This window comes from Dromiciops gliroides, chromosome X (genome assembly GCF_019393635.1).
Source record: "Dromiciops gliroides isolate mDroGli1 chromosome X, mDroGli1.pri, whole genome shotgun sequence".
In the NCBI taxonomy this organism is placed as follows: domain Eukaryota; kingdom Metazoa; phylum Chordata; class Mammalia; order Microbiotheria; family Microbiotheriidae; genus Dromiciops; species Dromiciops gliroides.
In genome coordinates this window covers 22154843-22172298 of record NC_057867.1, presented here as the reverse complement: position 1 = coordinate 22172298, position 17456 = coordinate 22154843, and the positions used below count along the sequence as shown (strand labels likewise).

Sequence of the window (17456 nt, the reverse complement as noted above, 5' to 3'; positions counted from 1 at the left end):
AGAGCTTTTGTACCTTCTTTTCCACTTGGCCAATTTGACTTTTCAAGCTGTTGACGTTTTTCTCGTGTCTTTCCTGCATCACCCTCATTTCTCTTTCCATTTTTTTCCTCCATCTCTCTAACTTTATCTTCAAAGTCCTTTTTGAGCACCTCTATGGTCTGAGACCAATTGGTATTTTTCTTGGAAGCTTTAGATATAGGGGCCCTGATGTTGACATCTTCCTCTGAGGGTGCACCTCGGTCTTGCTTGTTACTGAAGAAACTTTCTATGGTCCTCACCTTTCTCCGTCTGCTCATCTTGCCTTTCTTTTACTTGACTTTTAGTTCCTTAAAGTGGGGCACTGTTTCCAGGCTGCAGTATCCGAAGCTTAAGAAGTCCCAGGTGGTATGATTTAAGGAGAATCAGGTTCTTCATTTGCCTGGCCTGTTCCCTGCTCCTTAGATGACCCCAGACCAACTTGCTAATCAACCAGCTTTGTGTGTTGTGGTTGTTAGCTCCGATGAGCCTGTGCCCCTCCCCCACATGGGCCACTGCTTCTCCAGCCTAACTCCTGGTTCTCAGCAGTGGTGTAAAATCCAAGTTCTCCCTTAGCACCAGCATAGACCCCTGGAGTCTCCCCCCTGCCCAGGGCTCAGCCCACTCACCAGACTGTGAGCTTAGTTCCAGATGACACTGGTGCTTCAGCTGATTCAGAGGCTCTGGGGGTCTGCTTTTCTGGTGAGGCCTTCCGGGGACTGGATCTGTGTCAGGGTGACTGTGGGGTTGGGCCCGACTCCTGTATCAGCACAGCAGCTCCCTCCTTCTGGCCTTCCAAGCCGTTCTTGGTTAGAAGATTATTTCAGCACATTCTTCTGTGAGTTTTGCTGCTCCAGGCATTTTCCTATGGCATTATTTCTCCCTTCTAATTTTTTATGCATTGCTTCTGTTCGTACAAAACCTTTAAAATTTAATATAAACAAAATAATCCATTTTGCATTTCATAATATTCTCTATCTCTTGTTTGGTCATAAACTGTTCTCCTTTCCAAATATCTGAAAGGTAGACTATTCCTTCCTCTCCTAATTTACCTGTGGCATCACCTTTTATGTCTAAATCATGTACCCATTTTAATCTGCATCCTGTTTTTTAAGGTGTGTTTCTTGAGTAGTGAGCATAGTTTTCTTTAAATGTCATTGGTTTTTGCTTCTCTTCTTTTATATCCTCATTCACTTCTGGGCAGATTTTACTTGATCCATTGTGCTCATTATTTTTACTATGCAGGCTATACTTTATGCTCTCAAAATTCCATGTGCAAATGAATACCACCCTGAGGTTTCATCCTACACCCTCTGAATTGGGAAAAATGACAACAGTCAATGTTGGAGTGCTTGGGGAAGGATGGATACATGAATGCATTGTTGATGGACTTGTGAAATGGTACAACCATTCCATAGAGCACTTAGGAATTATGCAAATAATGTGACTAAAATGTCCATACCCTTTGAATAAGACATTCCGTTACTGACCTTACACCTCAAGGAAGCCATGATAAGAAGGAAGACCCTATATTCTCCAAAATCTTTATAACAAGGACTTGTGGTGATTGCTATGAGTTGGAAACAAATAGATGACGATGGATGGCAGGGAATGGCTAAACAATTCTTAGTCCATGAATATAATGAAATATTACTGAAATGTAAGAAGTGATGTCCCTGATGCATACAGAGGACCATGGAAAGATCTATGTGATCTGATGCAGAATTATGTAAGCAGAGCCAAGAAAACACTGCACATTAAGCACAACAATGGAAATGGAAACAAAACAGCAAAAGTTAAAAGTAAGTGTAAGAAAATCACAAAGATCAAGCATGATGACGAATGAACAGATATGAGAGCACCCCCCCCCCCAACCTGGCCCTTTCTTTTTTTCTTTCTTTTCTTTTCTTTTCTTTTTTTTTTTTGGTGAGGCAATTGGGGTTAAGTTACTTGCCCAGTGTCACACAGCTAGTAAGTGTTAAGTGTCTGAGGCTGGATTTGAATTCAGGTCCTCCTGACTCCAGGGCTGGTGCTCTATCCACTGTGCCGCCTAGCCGCCCCTAACCTATTTTTTTCTAACAAGAGGTCTATAACTGTTCCAGGTTGCATATTTTCAGACTTTCAAAATATCAGTCAGTTTTGTGGATTATTTTCTTTTCTTTAAAACATTATTGGTCAGGGGCAGCTAGGTGGCACAGTGGATAAAGCAGTGGCCCTGGATTCAGGAGGACTTGAGTTCAAATGGGGCCTCAGACACTTGACACTTACTAGGTCTGAAACCTTGGAAAGTCACTTAACCCTCATTGCCCCACCCAAAAAAAAAGTATTATTGGTCATATCTTATGGTTCTCTGGGATTTCTGGGGAAGTAAAGTGGTATGTAAGAGAAATAGGGATGCACCATGCGCGCGCGTGTGCGCGCGCACACACACACACACACACACACACACACAAGGAAAACAATCTTTTAAAAAGAAAGAAAATATGATATATCATAGAAAAAATCAGTGATATGGAAAACAATTAAGGAATAAAAATTTAAGAATTTAATGTAGTATAATTCATACATATTCTATTCCACTTTTCCACCACTCTATTTCTTAGCCAGTATGAGATTGGTTTTATAATTACTGCTTTATAATATGGTTTGAGATCTGGTATGGCTGGACTCCCTTCTTTTGCATTTTCATTGATTCCTTTTATATCTTCAGCTTTTGTTCTTCCACATGAATTTTGTTATTATTTTTTCTAGATGTATAAAATAATTTTTGATAGGTTGAGTTGTATGGAATTGAATGCATAGGTTAATCTAGTTGGGATTGTCATTTTTATTATATCATATTGGCTCAGCTGACCCTCATGAAATTAATATTTTTCCAGTTTTTGAGATCTGATTTTATTGATGTGAGAAGTATTTGATCCCTGTATTTCTATAATTCCTGGGTTTGCCTTGACAGGTAGATGCCCAGGTACTTTATATTGTATAGGAATTAATTGTTTTTAAAGGTTTGGTAGAATTCACTTGTGAATCCATCTGGTCCTGGGGATTTTTTCTTAGAAATTTCATTGATCACTTGTTCATTTTTTTCTAAGATTGGGTTATGTAAGTATTTTTTCATCTTCTGTTAATCTGGGTAATTTATCTTTTGTAGATATTTATCCATTTCATTTAAATTGCCAAATTTATTTGCATGTAATTGGGCCAAAAAGATCCTAATAATTGTCTTAATTTCCTCTTTATTGGGAGTGAATTCACCATTTTCATTTTTGATACTGGTAATTTGGTTTTCTTCTTTGCTTTTTTTAATAAAATGGACAAATTCTTTATCTATATTATTTTTTCATACAACCAGCTTCTACTTTTATTTATTAGCTCAATGGTTTTCTTGCTTATAATTATTACCCTCTCCTTTGATTTTCAGGATTTCCAGTTTGGTGTTTATTTGAGGATTTTTAATTTATTCATTTTCAAGATATTTTAGTTGCATGCCCAATTGATTAATGTGCTTTTCTTCTCTTTTATTGATATAAGTAATTAGAAATATAAATATTATGTACCATTTACAAAAAAACAATGAAAACTTATTATCAAATGAAAGAAATTATATCTCATAGAAAAAAGAAGTGATATGGACAAACAATTAAGAGGTAAACATTTAAGAATTATTGGACAGCCTAAAAGCCATGCCATAGAAAAGAGCCTTGATAGAATATTTCAAGAAATCAAACAAGAAATATTTCGCGACCTCTTAGAACCAGAAAGCAAAGAGGAAATGGAAAGGCTCTGTAGTTCACCCCCAGAAAGAAACCCCTTAAATGAAAACTCTCAGCAATATTAGAGCTAGAGTTCCAAGTTTATAGGTCAAAGAAAAAAATATAGCCAGCAGTTTCAAAAGAAAGAATTCAAGTAGCAAAGAACCCTGGTCAGGAATACACAGGATTTTGAGAAATTCTCCTAAGGGAGGTGAAAATAAAGACTATCCTATATGTGTTATACTATTACCCTGCTTGCTCACATGTAAGCTTAATGTCTTTTACCCTTTCTTTGTGGAGAATTTAAAGCCAAATTATCATGCCTCTTGGGACAACCATGGTTTGGTGGCGAAAGCTGCTCTGGGAGGCAGAACAGTCCTGTGGAAAGAATCTTGGCTTTTAGGGAGTCATGCCTGTTATGGAATCAGAGGACCTGGGTTCAAATGTTACCTCTGCTGCTTAGTACCTGTGAGACCCCAGGTAACAACTTAAGCTTGTTAGGCCTCAGTCTCTTCTCCCCTGGCCAGGAGCTGATCAGGGAGGTCACCAGAGTGCCTGGGATAATGTTTGTTCCCTTCCCTGATGCATGTCTCATGGGAAGAGCTACTTGTTTTATCTTTTTTCTTCTGCACACTGTTCTGCAGTCAGCATCTAAATTTCTCTTTCTCTGTCTCTGTCTCTGCCTTTCTCTGCCTCTGCATCTCTATGTCTGTGTTTATTTTGTTCTCTGTCTCTCAGTATATGCACTTTATAGGCCTGTGTGTACATATGTGTGCATGCGTGGGTACCTCCCGATATTTTGTAGCCCCTGGTGATTTAGATCTGCACTCAGCTGGCAGTCCAGAAAAAAGCTGAGAAGAAGCCTTCCCCTCCTCCTGGCCCAGGGATCCTAAGGGAGGCTGGATAAGTAGGTGGCCTGAATGTCAACAACTCAGGATTGCAGGTATCCTTGGCAACAACCAGTCACCATGGCAACCAGGGATTAGAGATAGCTGCTGCTGCCTTGCTAGAGGAAACTTTTTGCCTCTAGAGACATTGTATTCCAATAAAGGTGGGTGGCTAACTTGATCTGGATTTCCATGTGAAAAGATGTGAGACCCCCATCCTATTCCCTGCCCTTTGAACAAGCCAGAGACAAATATCCTGGGGCCCCTCGGTTGGGGTTTTTGTCATAGGGAACTTCAGTGCCTGTTTATGCTTTCACATTTACATTGATTTATATTGATCACTCACCTCATCCATAATGTGCAGTGATTAAGCCAAAGTAGAAAGCATCAGTCACTCCTACAAAGGCAGGGGAGTAAGCTCTGCTGGACTTGAATGGGTCCATTTGTACAACGTGGCAAGGGAAAATTTCATTTTTGCTTTTGCATTCATTTATCACTAAAAATCACTGGGAGGAGGAGCTTGCTCCAGGATTAGTAGACTACATTTGCACCATATACACCCCAGGTTCTACAGGTGGTCTGATAGTAGGAGGAAGAGTTTGGTCTTAATTAGCCTTGAAGGATCAAAAATCCTAGGCAACTGTATTAATTGACTTGACCTCAAGTCCACTCCCTAATTGGGAAGATCTCTAGCACAAACTGTGTGAGCTTAGTAAATAACGTTCCAGCAAGGATATTCAGTGTTCTGAAGGCCCTCCAAGATCTGTCTGTGTGGTGAAAGCCCTTCTAGTGCAGCCAGTCAGCAGATAGCCTGAGGTCCCCCTGCAGTAGTTCCATTCTGGGTTCCAAGGTCCCTTTTATCTCTGGCATTCCATATTCTCTGATCTCTGGGTCCTCCCAGATCTCACATTCTCTCATCTAAGTCCTGAAATTCTATGGTCTGTTCTCTAAGTGTAACATCACCTGACAATGGTGAGCCCATGTTTAAAATGATCTTAGAGATGATATAATTCCCTGTGTCAATACACAAGGCTCCCTCTTCTATAACTTCAAAGAGGTTTTTAGGTGAAACATTATGGGTTAAGAAAATTCCTAACATTTGGGCAGAGGATGGACTGTTTGCTTCAGTTGACATTTGTATCTACTGTGAGTGAAGTTTTCCCCAACCCTTAGAGTTAAGTGATTCAACTTCAAACAAATCAGTTCTTTGACTGAAAGAATGTGATTTACCTATTGCTTTAGTAACTGAAATTAATAGTAATGCAACAAATAGGAGTAGATATTATGTAATATGTTCTTATGTATTGTAAACTTGTCCCCTGACCATCATAGCAAGTCCACATCTAATATGATTAAATGGTCAATGAGGTACTAAGAATAGTATCTCTAAGCTGAAGGAATCAGTCATCATTGGAGGTTGTTTGATTTTAGGAATTTGCCAAAAACATTGTACATTTGGCTGACTGCCAGCTGTGGTGGAGCACCCATAAGCTCATGAACATGATTTTTCAGATGATTCATGTTCTGTACTATTTGAAATAGGCTCAGGAGATAATCTGGGAGTTGTGTCTATAATAAGTAGGGTATATAAGCATTTAAGCTTTGTAGGAGTATAAATGCTAGTCTCCGGGTCATTGTAAGCTCACCCCTGCCAAAGATCACTTTATTGTGAGATAGGCCCTCTCTCAATAAACCTATATTTTATACAGCTTGGAGACTTCCTTTTTCTTTCCTTCTTCAGACTTAGAAATTTTCATGACACTACTTCTATTTAACACCTCCACGCTTTTTTCTTTTTTTTTTTTTTTTTACTCCTGCACCTCTTTTTTTTTTTTTACAGGGGGAGGGAGAGAATTTATTGCCCTGCTCCCTCCCCCCAACCAGGTCATTTCTTCTCTCATCCACCTCTCCAAGCTGCCCCAACAAAACTCCCTGCAGTGGGAGTTAGAGGAGCTTATGAGGGGGTTAAGGAGGGAGAAAATTTCAGAAAACAAAATAAAACCACCCAGCACCACTTTAATAAAAGTCTGCAGAAGATGGTGGAAAGGAATCAGCAAGCTGCCTGAGCTCTCCTTCTGTTCCCTCAAAAAGAACATTAAATCAAGCCTCTGGACGGATTCTGAAACTACAGAACCTGCAAAGAGACAGAGAGACACAGTCTTCCAACCAGAGATAATTTAGAAGACTTCAGGAAAGGTCGGTCTGACTCGGGCAAAAGGGAGGCACAATGCCGAAGGGATCAGGGCAACTCAGCAGGAAGTTGTGGGCCACAGCCTAGCAACTGAGGTCCCTGGATCCTGGCTCAACAAGCTGGTGGCACAGGAGGACAGTGGCAAAAGCCACCTGCACCAGCCAAGAGGGCAGGTTGCCAGCTGGAGGGCCACAGACAGGATAGGCCTGACTAGGCCCACTGATCCCAGAGTACTCAGACAGGAAGTCCAGGATGGGGGAAATCCACACACCATAGAGACCTTAGTGTAAAAAGCCGGTGACACAGCCCCTATACCCCAGCACAAGAAGCTCAAAACAGGGACCCTGGTGCCCCCAGATCAGACTTCAAATAAAAATAAATAAATAAGCTGCAATAATGAGTGAGAAGCAAAAAAGAGCCCTCTCCATTGAAAGCTTCTGTATCAACGGGGAAGAGGCAAACACAAACTCAGATGAGGACAATACTCTCAAATTGCCTACATGTGAAGCCTCAAGAGGGAAGTTGAATTGGTCTCAAGAACAAAAAGCCTTCTTGGAAGAGCTCAAAAAGGATTTAAAAAATCAGTTGAGAGAGGTAGCAGAAAAAATGGGAAGAGAGCTCAAAAAGGATTTCCAAAGTCAATTAAGAGAGGTAGGAGAAAAAATGGGGAGAAAAATGAAAGCAAAACAAGAAAACTATGAAAAAAGAATCAGCAGCTTGGAAAAGGAAGCACAACAATTGACTTAAGAAAACAATTCCTTAAAAAATTCATCTGGACAAATGGAAAAAAAGGTGCATAATCTCACTGAAGAAAACAATGCCTTAAAAATTCATTTGGCCAAATGGAAAAAAAGGTACATAATCTCATTGAAGAAAAAAATGCCTTAAAAATTAAAATTGGACAGTTGGAAGATAAGGAATCCATGAGACACCAGGAATCAGTCAAGCAGAATCAAAACTATGAAAAAATAGAAGAAAATATGAAATACTTCATTGGAAAGACAACTGATCCGGGAAAACAGATCCAGGAGAGACAATTTGAGAATCATTGGATTGCCTGAAAGCCATGATCAGAAAAAGAGTCTAGACACCATATTCCAGGAAATTATTAAGGGGAACTGCCCTGATATTATAGAATCAGAGGATAAAATCGTCATTGAAAGAATCCACCGATCACCTCCTGAAAGAGACCCCAAAAGAAAAACCCCAAGGAATATTGCAGCCAAATTCCAGAATTATCAGATGAAGGAGAAAATACTCCAAGCAGCCAGAAAGAAGCAATTTAAATATCATGGAGCCAGTCAGGATTGCTCAGGACCTGGCAGCTTCAACATTAAAGGATCGCAAGGCTTGGAATACAATATTCCAGAAGGCAAAGGAACTTGGATTGCAGCCAAGAATCTATTACCCAGCAAAAATGTGCATTCTCTTTCAGAGGAAAAGATGGACATTCAATGACATTGGGGACTTTCAATGTTTCCTGATGAAAAGACCAGAACTGAATAGAAAATTCGATCTTAACATACAAGACTCAAGAGAAGTTGAAAAAGGTAAACAGAGGGAAAAAAGTTACTCAATTAGGTTAAACTGTTTACATCCCTACATGGGAAGATAATACTTATAATTCTTGAGAATTGTAAATGTATTTGGGCAGACAGAAGGACTATACACAGAGGGTATGAATATAAAACGTCTTTGATGTGATGATACAAAGAAAATTATGGGATTAAAAAGGGAGTCTTTGGGGAGAAGAGGAAAGGGGAGGTGGAATGGGGTGAATTACATAATATGAAGAGGTGAAAAAAACAGCTATTACAATAGAGGGAAAGAAGGGAGGGGTGAACATTGTTTCAATCCTACTCTCACCAGATTTGATTCAAAGAGGGAATAACATATACGTTTATTTGGATAAAGAAACATCTCATTCTTTAGGGAAGTAAAATGGGAAGGGAAAGAGGGAGGACTCATAGAAGGGAGGGAAAAAGCAGGGGAGAAAAAGGGTAAAGAAAAGGGAGGAGGTGATAAAAAAGGAAGGGCAGATTGGGGGAGGCATGGGTAAGAAGCAAAATGGTGAGGAGGAATAGGGTGAAAGAAGGAGGGGAAGTACAAAGGGTATAAATAGAATGTAAGGGAATGGACAGTAATAATAACTGTGAATGTGAATGGGATGAACTCTATTATAAAATGGAAACAAATTGCAGAGTGGATTAAAAACTAGAATCCTACAATATGCTGTTTACAAGAAACACATTTGAAGCAGAGAGATACACACAGAGTAAAGGTAAAAGGCTGTAGCAGAATATATTATGCTTCAGCTAAAGTAAAAAAAAGCCGGGGTAGCAATCCTTATCTCAGACAAAGCACAGGCAAAAATAGATCTCATTAAAAGAGCTAAGGAAGGAAACTACATCTTGTTAAAAGGTACTATAGATACTGAAGTAATATCAATATTAAATATGTATGTGCCAAGTGGTATAGCGTCCAAATTCTTAGAGGAGAAGTTAAATGAGTTACAAGAGGAATTAGACCATAATACTATACTAATGGGGGATCTGAATCTCCCCTCTCAGAATTAGATAAATCTAGCTGAAAAATAAATAAGAAAGAAGTGAAAGAGGTGAATAGAATACTAGAAAAGTTAGACATGATAGATGTCTGGAGAAAATTGAATGGGGATAGAAAGGAATATACCTTTTTCTCAGCAGTACATGTCACATTTTCAAAAATTGACCATGTATTAGGGCACAAAAACATCATAGTCAAATGTAGAAAGGCAGAAATAGTAAATGCATCCTTCTCAGATCATGATGCAATAAAAATTACATGTAAGAAAGAGCCATGGAAAAGTAGACTGAAAATCAATTGGAAACTAAATAATTCCATTCTAAAGAATGAATGGGTCAAACAACAAATCATAAAAACAATCAATAACTTTATCCAAGAGAATGACAATAATGAGACAACATACCAAAATCTATGGGATGCAACCAAAGCAGTGCTTAGGTGAAAATTTATAGCTCTAACTGCTTACATGAATAAAAAAGAGAAAGAGAAGATTAATGAATTGGGCATGCAACTTAAAAAGCTAGAAAGAGAACAAATTAGAAATCCCCAATTAGATACTAAACTAGAGATCCTGAAAATTAAAGGAGAAATTAATAAGATTGAAAGCAAGAAAACTATAGAATTAATCAATAAAACTAAGAGCTGGTTTTATGAAAAAACCAATAAAATAGATAAAATATTGCTTAATTTGATTAAAAAAGAAATTAAAAAAAATCAAATTACCAGTATCAAAAATGAAAGGGGTGTTGTTACCACCAATGAAGTGGAAATTAAATCAATAATTAGGAATTATTTTGCCCAATTGTATGCCAATAAATCGGACAATCTAAATGAAATGGATAAATATTTACAAAAATACAAATTGCCAAGGCTAACTGAAGAGGAAATAAAATCCTTAAATAAGCCCATATTAGAAAAAGAAATTGAACAAGCCATTAATGAACTCCCTAATGAAAAATCCCCAGGGCCAGATGGGTTTACTGGTGAATTTTACCAAAGATTTAAAGAACAATTAATTCCAATATTATACAAATTATTTGGAAAAATAGGTGAAGAAGGACTTCTACCAAATTTGTTTTATGATACAAATATGGTGGTGATACCAAAACCAGGCAGAGAAAAAACAGAGAAAGAAAATTATAAACCAATTTCCCTAATGAATATTGATGCTAAAATCTTAAATAAGATATTAGCAAGGAGATTACAGCAAGTAATCACCAGGATAACACACTCTGACCAGGTGGGATTTATACCAGGAATTAAGGCCTGGTTCAACATTAAGAAAACTATTAAGATAATCAACCACATCATTAAGAAAATTAACCAAAATCATATGATTATCTCAATAGATACAGATAAAGCTTTTGACAAAATACAGCACCCATTCCTAATAAAAACTTTAGAGAGCTTAGGAATAGGTGGAGCTTTCCTTAAAATAATAAGCAGTATCTACCTAAAACCATCAGCAAGCATTATATGTAATGGAGATAAGCTAGAGGCCTTCCCAATAAGATCAGGGGTGAAACAGGGATGTCCATTATCACCTCTATTATTTAATATTTTACTAGCAATGTTAGCTTTAGCAATCAGAGAAGAAAAAGGAATTAAAGGAATTATAATAGGCAAAGAGGAAACAAAACTATCATTCTTTGCAGATGATAGGATGGTATACTTAGAGAATCCTAGAGAATCAACTCAAAAATTACTTGAAACAATTAACAACTTCAGCAAAGTAGCAGGATATAAAATAAATCCATATAAATCATCAGCATTTCTATACATGACCAACAAAGTCCAGCAGCAAGAGTTAGAAAGAGAAATTCCATTTAAAGTAATGGTAGATAATATAAAATACTTGGGTGTCTACTTGCCAAGACAAACCCAGGAACTTATGAACACAATTACCAAACACTTTTCACACAAATCAAATCAGATCTAAATAATTGGAAAGATATCAATTGCTCATGGATAGGCAGAGCTAATATAGTAAAAATGACAATTCTACCTTAATTAATTTACTTATTCAGTGCCATACCAATCAGACTACCTAAAAATTATTTTATAGAGCTAGAAAAAATAATAACAAAATGAATCTGGAAAAACAAAAAAGTCAAGAATATCAAGGGAAATAATGAAAAAAGTGCACAGGAAGGTGGGTTAGCTATACCAAATCTGGAGCTCTACTATAAAGCGGCAGTCATCAAAACTATCTGGTACTGGCTAAGAAATAGAGTGGAGGATCAATGCTATAGGCTAGGCACAGGAGACAGAGTAGTAAATGACATTAGTAATGTACTGTTTGATAAACCCAAAGACTCCAGCTTCTGGGATAGGAACTCAGTATTTGACAAAAACTGCTGGGAAAACTAGAAGAGAGAATGGCAGAAATTAGGCATAGACCAACATCTTACACCTTATACTAAAATACAGTCCAAATGGATACATGATTTAGACATGAGGTGAAACCATAGATAAATTAGGAGAGGAAGGAATAGTCTACCTTTCAGATCTTTGGAAAGGAGAACAGTTTATGACCAAACAAGAGATAGAGAATATTATGAAATGCAAAATGTATGACTTTGATTACATTAAATTAAAAAGTTTTTGTACAAACAGAAGCAATGCATCCAAAATTAGAAGGGATGCAGAAAGCTGGGAAACAATTTTTATGGCCAGTACTTCTTATAAAGGCCACATTTCTAAAATATATAGGGAACTAAATCAAATTTATAAGAATCCAAGTCATTCCTCAATTGAGAAATGGTCAAACGATATGAACAGACAGTTTTCTGATGAAGAAATTAAAGCTGTCTATTCCTGTGGGAAAAAATGCTCTAAATCACTATCGATTAGAGAAATGCAAATTAAAACAACTCTGAGGTACCTCCTGACACCTCTCTGATTGGCTAAAATGACAAAAAAGGAAAATAATAAATGTTGGAGTAGGTGTGGGAAAATTGGAACACTAATGCATTGTTGGTGGAGCTGTGAACTGATCCAACCATTCTGGAGAGCAATTTGGAATTATGCCCAAAGGGCAATAAAGCTCTGCAAACCCTTTGACCAAACAATACCACTTTTGGGTCTTTTTCCCAAAGAGTTCATGGAAAAGGGAAAAGGACCCACATGTACAAAAATATTTATAGCTGCTCTTTTTATGGTGGCAAGGAATTGGAAGTTGAGGGGGTGCCCATCAATTGGGGAATGACTTTGTGGTATATGAATATAATGGAATACTATTGTGCTGTAAGAAACAATGAGCAGGAGGCATTCAGAGAAACCTGGAGGGTCTTGCATGGACTGATGATGCCTGAAATGAGCAGAACCAGGAGAACATTGTGCACAGTATCATCAACATTGTGTGTTGATCAACTGTGATAGACTAGATTCTTCTCACCAGTCCAATGGTACAAGAAAGTTCCAAAGGACTCATGATGAAAAAGGCTCTCCAAATCCAGAAAAAAATTAACTGTGGAATATGGACGCTGATTGGACCATACTATCTCTTTTATTTTTGGTGCTGTTGTTTTTCTTTTTTGATGTTTTCCCTTATTGCTCTGATTCTTCTTGTATAACATGACCAATGCAGAAATATGTTTAATGTTACATATCAGATTACCTGCTGTCTAGGGGAGGGGGGCAGGAAGGGGAGGGAGGGAGAAAAAATTTGAAATTGGAAATCTTACCTAAACAAAGGTTTTTCAACCTTAAACCTTAAACAAACAAACAAAAAAGTCTGAAGTAAAAAACAAAATGAATTAGTACTATCTAGCTGCCCCATTAAAATCGTAGCTGTTGCAGGGGTCTTTGCCTTCGGGTAGGGGAGGCAGAAGCCCCCTTACCTGCTCCTTTTTCTTTTGGCTGCATCCAGGGCATTAGGAAGGCAAAGTATATGGCATCAGGGGGCAAGGAAGCCCCGTGCTGACCTCTGGAGTCCATCTGCCTTCCCAGTACACCACGGGTTGCAAATCCAAATGCGGCCTGTGCCTGCTTTCAGGGCTGGGGGCTGCCTCCCCGCCTCTTCTTTGGGGGCGCCTTGCTGCATGTTTATGCCTCTTCTGATTGTCAATGTCCATACCAATAAGACTGGGCATCAATAAATGTCTCCAAAAACACCCACGCTTGGTCTTTTCTGCTTCTGTTGCCACTGCCAACCGAAGGGAGGGAAGGGCATGGGTAGGTGGTCATTCAGGGATGTCAATCACGAGGTCATCATAGCCGTCCAGGGCATCGTCTCCATTCCCTGCATCACTGAACATCTGGCGAGGTACGGTGCTCAGGTTGGTATGTGTGGGCAGCTTAGGAGGCCCCAGTGGGGCCAGGGTTGCCACTACCCCAGCACCACCAGCTCTCCGGCCTGGGAAGGTCAGTGAACCCCCCACTGGAAACTCAGATGGCCCCACTGCCATCTTGAGCTTCCGGGGATGGCAGGGCCGTTTCTCCCGCTTGGGTCTCAGGGGGCGGGGCTCAGGCAGTTAGCTGCAGAGCCAAGTAGTCGGAGGGGAATGGGGACTATGTGGGGGGGAGGCCAGCGAGCACAAGTACGGAGAGGGGCCCCCGGAGGCTTGCAGGGGAAACCCTGAGAATGTGGGTAGTGAAAGGCCAGAGGGGGATGGGGCACCCCCCAGAGGGGGACTTCTTTTCCTCTTGGGGGCTGGTGTCTCAGTGAGTTTGGGTGTGCCCTCTGCCTCACTGTTCTCTGAGGATGCTGTGGCATCTGAATCAGAAGAGTCTTCATCCACATTTTCATACTGCAGAAGACGATCCTAAAGGAAACTCTTGTCCCAGGACACCTTCAGCAGCTTTCTCTGCGCCTTCCTCACTTCCTCCTGAAAACACTCATGCTCATAGATTAGGAATTTGAGTTTCCGTTTCAGGTTCCGGTATTTCTTCTTTTAGTCCACCTCGACGTCCGCTTGCCCATTCATGGCTGGCCGGGGGAATTCACACTCACCCCGGGCATCAGATGCCTGATCCTAGTTAGGCTCGGGCGACAGGCCCTGCTTGGGAGGGCTCCCCCTCCCCCTCCCAAGGCCCGGGGAGAACCGTTACCTACTCCCCCAACCCCTGCACTCGTAATGGTTGAGGCAAAACTAGAAACCTTTGTGTAAATAAAAATCAGATTACTATTTTGTCTAAGACTAGATAGGGATTCAGAGGGTAAGTTGGTGAAGGAGCCGACCTCTTCTTGGAACATTCCTCAGGCCTCAAGTAGCTGGAACCAGCTGGGTCTTCCAATCTGAGATGCTCCTAAAGGCAGGGTCCACCTCGGATAGTTTCCTTTGCTGGCAGAGCTCAGAGCTACCTTCTCTTTGTCCTGTTGCTGGTTGAACCAGCTCTGCCAGTTCTTGGTTCAGTTTGCTCTCACTCTGATTCTTCCTCTCAACTTTCAAACCCTTTCAAGGGTTTCTTCTTTTTCCCTTTTTAGCCTTGCCAAAGATCAGTTGCCACCCGTAATTTGCTCTTCTGATGGAGGAGGCTAAAAGGGGGCTAATAGATAATGTATCAATCATACCTAAAAGGAGTTAACAGATAACCTAAGACATGAGTTATCAATAGTACCTAAAAGGGTTAACAGAGAACTTAAGGTTTGTGTGCTTACAGTAACCAGCCAAGAGGGTTTGTCCCTATCAATCATTACCATCAGCAGAGACTGTAGCTAGGGACCATTAACCATTAATGGCCATTAATAGTTCTACATGACAGGACACCTAGAAACCAGATCTTAAATAAAGAGCTATCCTAAACACAGACACCCTCTCGGTCTGACAGGTTTAAGGTCTTTATGAACATGCACAGAAACGACCATATGTGTCCTTAGGTTCACCTTATGATGTGTAAACCCCCAAAACACACATCCACAGAAAAGGTACCCACCTCGGAGGTAGTCTTAGGTCCCCAGGAAGTCCAAATTAGGATAAGGCCTCCTATGTACCTCTTTAATGAGGAGATTAAGATAATTGAGGGGATACCCTACTTTTCTCACTATAAATATAACCCTTCTGGAGGGATCTCTGAATTCCTGTTTCATTCTGAGCATTATGCCTACTCCCCTCCACCATCTTAATGGTGGTGGTGGTGATGGTAGTGGGGCAGTCCTTTCCAAATTCCCAACCCTGCAGGGAAGCCTCCTTGATGTGTTTTAGGGAGTACCGGGCCTTGTCATTTGCTCTACTACTGGCACCTTTAGTGGCTCTGGTCTTTCCACCCTCCCAGCAGATGACCCTTCCTGTGTGCATTGCCATGCCCAATTAGAGTGGAAGCTCCTTGAGAGAGAGCACTGATTCTCTATCCATTTGTAATGGCAGCTTTTTTCATGGTTCTAGGTTCATAGTAAGTAAACACTTCACCAATGTTTTTTCAGTCATTCTTTTACTTTTCATTAACACTACTTGTGTTTTGAGCCTCCTGACTCAGTGTGCTTGTCAGGAAAGCTGCTGTCTACTGGAGAGGTGGGCATGGATTGTCAAATGCTGAAGTTCCTATATTAACTGGAGAAGTGTGTTGGGCAGGGATAATAGGTCATGGTCATGAAAGGTCTTTGTAGGTATCTGTACCCTTCATTGCAAGAGGGAGCCAGAGACCAAGGGTCATTCTCCTATGACCTCATTTGTTGACAGGGCAAACCCATCAGAGACTCAAGTGTCCAGAGGACACAGGGATCAAAGCCTCAGCTGCATGTCATATCAAGAGAGTGAGGTCTCCCAGGATTGTATGTGACTGAGACAATGTATGTGGCTCTTCCGCTGTGAGTCTGTGTACGTGTACTTGTGTCTGATTGTTCAGTGCTCTATGCCTAGCCATGTAGCTGTCTTCACTAGAATGATTTCAGGTTGCATTAATACAAGCATGCAGTGGAGCCTGGGGTAGATGATAGAGGCCCAGTCTTTTTTTTTAATTATTTTTTATTATAAAATTTAGCACAAGTCCATTCCACTACAATCATATAACACAGCTTTTCCCATCATTCCTCAATTGATGGACATTCCCTTGATTCTCAATTTTTAGCCTCCACCAAGAGTTGCTATATTTTTTTGTACAATTTTCCCCCCTTTTCTCTTTTTCATGATTACTATTAACTGTTTCCCTTCTATCCTATTCCCTTCCCCATGATATTTATTCTATTACCCATCTTCTTTCATCCTATCACTCTTCAAAAGGGATTTGCTTCTATCTGTCCCCTCCCCCACTCTGCCCTTCCTTCTTTTGCCCCTTTCTCTTTATCCCCTTCCCCTCCTATTTTCCTGCAGGGTTATAGAGATTACTCCACCCAATTGACTGTGTTAGTCCCTCCTTGAGCCAATTCTAATGAGATTGAGGTCTTTGAGCCAATTTTAATGAGTGTTAGGCTCATTTACTGCCCAGATTACATAGATTACTCCACCCAGTTGGATGTGTCTATTAGTCCCTCCTTGAGGCAGCTCTGCTGAGTTTAAGATCTTTGAGCCTTTTCTGATGAGTGTAAAATTCATTTACTGCCCTGCTCCTCTCCCATCTCTTCCCCCACTCCATAAGCCTTTTCCTGTTTCTTTCATGTAGGATTTCACCTCTGCCCTTCCCCCTCCCCCAATGAATTCCCTTCACCCCTCAATTTAACCCTAAAGATGTTATCATCTAGCTAAGTGACACAGTGGACAAATCATCACCCCTGGACTCATGGGGATCCCATCCAAAACCTGGCCTCAGACACAAGACAGTTGCCCACTGTATGACCCCAGGTATGTCCCCCAGCTCCATTTTTTTTTATGGTTCTCTAGGGTCTTGTATTTGAAAGTCACATTTGCCATTCAGTTCAAATCTTTTCATCACAAATATCTGAAAGTCTTCTTTTTCATTAAAGTCCCAATTTTTCCGCTGAAAGATAATGCTGAGGTTTTTCTGGGTAGGTGACTCTTGGTTGTAATCCCATTTCCTTTGCCCTTTGGAATATCATATTCCATGCCCTCTGGTCCTTTGATGTAGAAGCTGCTAGATCTTGTGCTATCCTGACTGGGGCTCCACAGTACTTGCATTCTTTCTTTTTGGCAGCTTGCAATATTTTCTCCT

General features: G+C 40.1%; 1 pseudogene; it reads right to left on the bottom strand.

The window, feature by feature from the left end:
- Positions 1-13594: 13594 nt before the first annotated feature.
- Positions 13595-14338, bottom strand: LOC122734097 (annotated as a pseudogene).
- Between the last annotated feature and the right edge of the window lie 3118 nt (positions 14339-17456).